This window comes from Vidua chalybeata, assembly GCF_026979565.1.
Source record: "Vidua chalybeata isolate OUT-0048 chromosome W unlocalized genomic scaffold, bVidCha1 merged haplotype SUPER_W_unloc_5, whole genome shotgun sequence".
Classification (NCBI taxonomy): Eukaryota; Metazoa; Chordata; class Aves; order Passeriformes; family Viduidae; genus Vidua; species Vidua chalybeata.
The window spans coordinates 1,214,253-1,220,719 of record NW_026530340.1 but is presented as its reverse complement, the minus strand read 5'-3'; the positions used below and the strand labels follow the sequence as shown (position 1 = coordinate 1,220,719).

Here is a 6,467-nt window from a genome sequence, read left to right as displayed (position 1 = left end):
TCTCTCAGTGGCAAAATCTCAGTGCAGCAGGAATGCTGGGGATGTCTGACCTCAGAGAGCCAGCAATGATGTGTGGCTAGGAAAACAATTCCTAAAACCAGCTCCTGCCATCTATTTCCCTCGGAAGTGTGCGTGTAGATGCTACCAAGCAAGTCTGCAGTAGAGTGATTCCCCTGACAAATGCTGAATATCCAGCCTTGTCCCTCTGGCCACAAACCCAGGGCAGCAGGGCAGGGATGGCTCCTTGAGAGCCCCCACGCACAGCCCTGGCTGCTCCTGGCACACTCAGCCAGCGCAGCTGGAGCTCAGGAGGGACCTGGGTGAGGTTTGCCCAGAGCAGGAACAAGGGTGGGTGAGTCCCAGCAGGACAGGCTACAGGGAATGGCCCAGGTTTGGCTCCAAGCAGCCTCTCCTGACTTGTCACTGTCCTTTCTCCATGAACAGGTGCCCATGTGCAGCCACAGCCAATGTCCAACAGCAGCTCCATCAGCCACTTCCTCCTGCTGGCACTGGCAGAGACGCGGCAGCTGCAGCTCCTGCACTTCTGCCTCTTGCTGGGCATCTCCTGGCTGCCCTCCTGGGCAACGGCCTCATCATCAGCGCCGTAGCCTGCGGCCACCACCTGCACACGCCCATGTTCTTCTTCCTGCTCAACCTGGCCCTCAGCGACCTGGGCTCCATCTGCACCACTGTCCCCAAAGCCATGCACAATTCCCTCTGGGACACCAACACCATCTCCTACTCAGGATGTGCTGCTCAGGTCTTTTCCTTTATGTTCTTCATTGGAGCAGAGTATTTCTCCTGACCATCATGTGCTACGACCGCTACGTGTCCATCTGCAAACCCCTGCACTACGGGACCCTCCTGGGCAGCAGAGCTTGTGCCCACATGGCAGCAGCTGCCTGGGCCAGTGCCTTTCTCAATGCTCTCATGCACATGGCCAATACATTTTCCCTGCCCCTGTGCCATGGCAATGCCCTGGGCCAGTTCTTCTGTGAAATCCCCCAGATCCTCAAGCTCTCCTGCTCCAAATCTTATCTCAGGGAAATTGGGCTTCTTGCTGTTAGTGCCTGTTTGGTATTGGTTGTTTTGTGTTCATTGTTTTCTCCTATGTGCAGATCTTCAGGGCTGTGCTGAGGATCCCCTCTGAGCAGGGACGGCACAAAGCCTTTTCCACCTGCCTCCCTCACCTGGCCGTGGTCTCTCTGTTCTTCAGCACTGGCACATTTGCCTACCTGAAGCCCCCCTCATCTTCCCCATCCCTGGATCTGGCCCTGTCAGTTCTGTACTCGGTGGTGCCTCCAGCCCTGAACCCCCTCATCTACAGCCTGAGGAACCAGGAGCTCAAGCTGCAGTGTGGAGACTGATGACTGGATGGTTTCAGAAACATTAAACTGCTGGCCAATTTCTGCAAATCACTTGTAATAAAAGTCGTTTGGATACTTCTTGTTGGTTTCATTCTGGACGCTCTTTTCTTTGTTTTACATTTTAATGTTATCCACAAGAAAATATCATATTTGTGCCATTTCTCATTTTGTTTCTCCACCTTCTGTATGGCCACAGACTGTGTAAATGAGGGGCTGTGCTCTCTTGGTGGCTTTAAAGGAACTAAAGGATTTCTCAGCAAATTTTCTGCAGTGATGCCCTTCTGTTGCCTTCTCTGGAGCTGCAGCAGCAATGTCTGTGTGCAGAGCTGGGGGCAGATCAGTGCTGGCACAGCAGCTCTGGTTCTGCTGGCCACACCAGTTCCTGATCCAGGCCAGGAGCCATTGGCCTTCTTGGCCACCTGGGCACACGGCTGGCTCATGTCCAGCCTGCTGTCATCAGTCCCTGCAGGTCCCTTTCTGCCTGGCTGCTCTCCAGCCCCTCTGTCCCCAGCCTGGAGCGCTGCAGGGGTTGTTGTGGCCAAAGTGCAGGACCCAGCACTTGGACTTGTTAAACCTCACCTTGTTGGGTTTGGGCCCTGGATCCAGCCTGTCCAGGGCCCTGTGCAGAGCCCTCCTACCCTCCAGCAGATCAACACTCATGTCCAGCTTGGTGTCATCTGCAAAGATGTCCTTGGTTCCAAGGGGCCCTCAGTGTCACAATGTCCCTTTGGTTACACCAGGCCCTGCACTGTCACACTGGTCTCCTGTTCCATGGGGCCCCAAAATGTGACAATGGACTCCTTGGTTCCATGGGGCTTCACAGTGTCACAATGTTCTCGTTGGTGCCGCAGTTTCACAGTGGCCCCTTGGTTCCATGGGGCCCCAGGGTGTCACAAAGACCCCATGGTCACATGAGGTCCCACACTGTCACAATGCTCTCTGTGGTTCCACAAGTCCCCTCAGTGTCACAATGGACTCCTTGTTTCCACGAGGCCACACAGTGTCACAACGGCCTTCCAGATTCCTTGAGGCCCCAGAGTGTCATAGTGGCCCCTTGGTTACACAAGGTCCTGCAGTGTCACAATGTCCCCTTGGTTCCGTGAGGCCCCGCAGTGTCAGAACGGCCCCTTGGTTCCACTGGGCCCTGGACTCTCCCAATGCTCTCCTTGGTTTCGCAGTGTCCAAATGGTGAAACCCCTGGGTTCCACCAGGCCCCGCAGTGTCACAATGGCCTCTGTGGTTCCACGAGGACCCAGTGTCACGGGGGACTCCCTGCTTCCATTTGGCCCAGAGCACCACAATGGAGCCCTGGTTCTATGGGGCTGCACAGTGTCACTCTGGTCCTCTCAGTTCCACGAGGCCCTGCAGTGTCACAATGGCCCCAGAGTGTCCCAATCATCACAGAATGACAGAATCAAATAGGCTGGAAAAGACCTTGGAGATCATCAAGTCCAACCAATGACCTAATACCGCCTTGACACCCAGACATGCCACTAAATGCCACTGCAGAGGGACAGTGACTCTGCCACCTCCCCCCTGGCCTGCCCATTCCAATGCCCACTCACCCTTTCTGTGAAGAACTTCTTCCTCTTGTCCAGCCTCAACCTCCCCTGGTGCAGCTCAAGGCTGTGTCTTCTTGTCCTGCCCTCCAGCAGATCCACACTCACACCCAGCTTGGTGTCATCTGCAAATTTGGTGATGGTGGGCTCGATCCCCTCACCCAGATCATCAGTGAAGATGTGAAACAGGACTGGGCCCAGCACAGATCCCTGGGGGACAGCAGCAGGGACTGGACACCAGCTGGATGCAGCACCATCCCCACCACTCTCTGGGCCCAGCCTCCAGCCAGCTCTTCCATCTCCCAGCCAGGAGGGAACCTGCCCAAGCCGTGGGCTGCAGCTTTTCCAGGGAATGCTGTCAGAGACAGTGTCAAAGGCTTTGCTGAAGTCCAGATGGACACATCCACAGCCTTTCCCACATCCACAGCTGGGTCACCTGGTTATAAAAGGAGATCAGGTTGCTCAGGCAGGACCTGCCCCTCTAAATCCACGCTGGCTGGCTCTGACCCCTCGGCCATCCTGTGGGTGCCCTGTGATGGCTCTCAAGGTGATCTGTTCCAGAACCTTGCCGGGCACCGAGGTCAGGCTGACAGGCCTGGAGTTCCCCAGATCCTCCTTCCAGCCCTTCTTGGGGATGGGCTCACACTGGCACCTCCAGTGCTCTGGCACCTCCCTGCTGAGCCAGGACTGATGGGAAATGATGGAGAGCAGCTTGGGGAGCTCATCCACCAGCTCCCTCATCCCCCTAGGATGGATCCCATCCCATCCCATACACCTGTGAGCATCTGAGTGGCTCAGCAGGTCACCAGCTGCTCCCTCCTGGATTACAGGGGCTGTTCTGCTCCCTGTGCCCATCTGCCAGCTCAGGAGAACTCTTGTCCTGAGGACAACCTGTCATATATTGAAAATTGAGACAAACAAGATGTTAAGTAGCTCAGTCTTTTCTTTATCTATAGTTCTATTCTCCACTGCATCCAATAAAGAGTAGAGGTTGTAATTCCCCTCCTTTTTGCTATAATTTTTTTTTTATAAAAAACATTTTTATTTTTTATCCAGAAGCTGCCAGGTTAAGTGCTAAGTGAGCTTTCACCTCTCAGCTTCTGTTTCGGTATAACCTGTTGACATCCTTAAACACTTCCTGCATTGCCAGCCCTTTTTCCCCTGAGTTCCCACAAAAGCTCCATGGGCAGCCAGGACAGTCATTTCCTCACCAGCTCATCTTTTGCCACATTGGGACAGGCTGCTCCTTCCCCCTTAAGATTACTTTCTTGAAATGTGTCCATCCTTCCTGGACCCCTTTGTTTATAAGGGCTGTTTCCCTTAAAAAAATCAGTACCTGATTTGGTACTCCCAAATCAGCATCCCAAATAGGCCAAAGTCTGCCCTGCCTAATTCCAGTGTGGAAATTTTCTGCTGCCCCTCCTTCTTTCACAGATCATTGAAAACTTGATTATTTCATGGTCACTGTGCCCCAGGCAGCCTCTGACCCCCACATCTGCCACCAGCCCTTCTCTGTTTGTGAGCAGCAGGAGACAGAGCTTTCCTTGGGAGTGGAGTGTTACCAAAAATTTGGTAAAACAGAAAACTCCTTCACACCAGTGCAGCATTAAGAAGCAGCATTCTTTATTCAGCCGGATGCACGGGGGATAGCTCCTCCCAAAGCCGATCATGCTGAGTGCAGGAAAGTTTCTGTTCATATTCTGTATTTTGCACACATATTCATTGATTGTCCTGGACTAAACACACATCTGATAATCATTTCCCCAAAATCATTAACATATTTCCCCTCCCCTTTACCCATGCTCTCTTCTGTCCTGGGGGTCTCTCTGGTGGTCCCTGGTGGTCGTGGACCCCAATGTTCCCGTGGGCCTGGCTGAGCTGGCAGGACACTGAGGCTGGTGAACTTCCAGCTCCCCTTCTCACACAATGGGCATTGTGGGGTTTCCATAGGCCTGGGGTTTTGGAGAACAAGCTCCAGGTGTGAGCTCACCTGGTGGAGACAATTTATCATCTGGTAACATGAGGTCACAGAGTGGGCTATGACATCAAAGAGGAGGTGATGTGAGGTCACTGAGAGCTACAACACCATAGACTGTCTCTGTGACATCACAGAGCTGGCTGTGACATCACAGAGTGGCTGGAAATCAGAGACCATCTGTGTGAGATTAGAGAATGGGCTGTGACATACAGAGGGGCTGTGTGACATCCCAGGAGGGCTCTGTGAGGTCACTGGGTTGGTCACTCCACCCCAGCTCCCCCTCACAGTTTCTCCCAACAAGTCCAATGCTGTTCATGCCCAGCGGGGTCCCTGTCCCCCGCTATCCCCCCGGCCCACCTGGAGCCACAGCCTCCACCAAAGGATGTTCCACAGGATCCACCCCAGAGCCTGACACGGGGAAAAGGGGCCAGGGCTGTGTGACCAGGACATCAAGGACGTGGATTATCCAGGTCCCTGTGGCCTGGGTTGGGTTCCCCAAGGCAGGAAAGATGTCTGGCAGCTGGAGCAGGCTTAGGGAAGGGCCTCCAAGGTGGGGCTGGAGCCCTTGGGCTGTGAGCAGAGCTGAGGGAGCTGGGCTTGTCCAGCCCGGAGCAGGGAAGGCTGAGGGGCTCCTCATCCCAGCCTGGCAGTGCCAGCGAGGAGGGGATGGAGAACACAGAGCCAGGCTCTTCACCGGGGGGCCTGGTGGGGACAAAAGCCAATGGGTGGAAGGGGAAAGAGGGGAGATCAGCCAGGCCAGGAGGAGATGAAATGAGTCAGGCTGGTTTCAGCATTTCCTCAACACCAAAAGCAGCCTGACCTCCCTTCTCCATCCACCACTGACAGCTTTGCAAATCAGGAATTGTTTGAGCTCTTTTTCCCCACTCCAGGACGAGCATCCTGATACAAGAACTTAATTGTGTTTATATCTATCACAGAACACGTTTGTCTAAAATCAATTTTAGTATGGAAATCACTTGTGGATAGTGGACTCAACAGACACTGCTGGGACGTTGCACATAGCTCAGGGAAGAGTGTGATTGTTATTAAATTGTGTCCTGTTCAACTGTGGTCTGTTGGCCCTGAAGAGAAACTTTCTGTGCCTCTGAGTCTCACCAGTTCCTGACCCCCAAAGGACACAAACCTGATGAGTTGTGGTTCTCCATCCAGTGGCTGCACTTGGAGCCCTCCATCCCCAGAGCAGAGCTGCCTTGTCCCAGAAAGTCCCTGGCAATGCAGGGATGAAGGAAACAGGACAGGCTGTGGGGATCAGGGGCAGGGCACGGCCAGGGATTTGGGGTGGTTGTGAGCCCAGGGCAGGACCCGGCCCTTGGCCTTGGTGAACCTCATCCATTGTCCTGGGCCCACGGCTCCAGCCTGTCCAGATCCCTCTGTGAGTTTGTGGGCCCAGGTCGGGCAACTCCCTGAGGGCTCCCCTGACAGGGTGAAGCCCCTTTGAAGCAGTTCTTTGTTAGGAAAGCAGACACACAGGATTTTTTCAGTCTTCAGGTTCTTGTTTTATTCTTATCAAGACTTCAGCACACTCTGCACTCAGACCTTACA

The 6,467-nt window shown here is 54.0% G+C and overlaps 1 pseudogene; it reads left to right on the top strand.

Moving 5' to 3' along the window:
• The first annotated feature begins 570 nt into the window (after window positions 1–570).
• On the top strand, window positions 571–1,367 carry LOC128782902 (olfactory receptor 14J1-like; annotated as a pseudogene).
• Window positions 1,368–6,467: the final 5,100 nt, after the last annotated feature.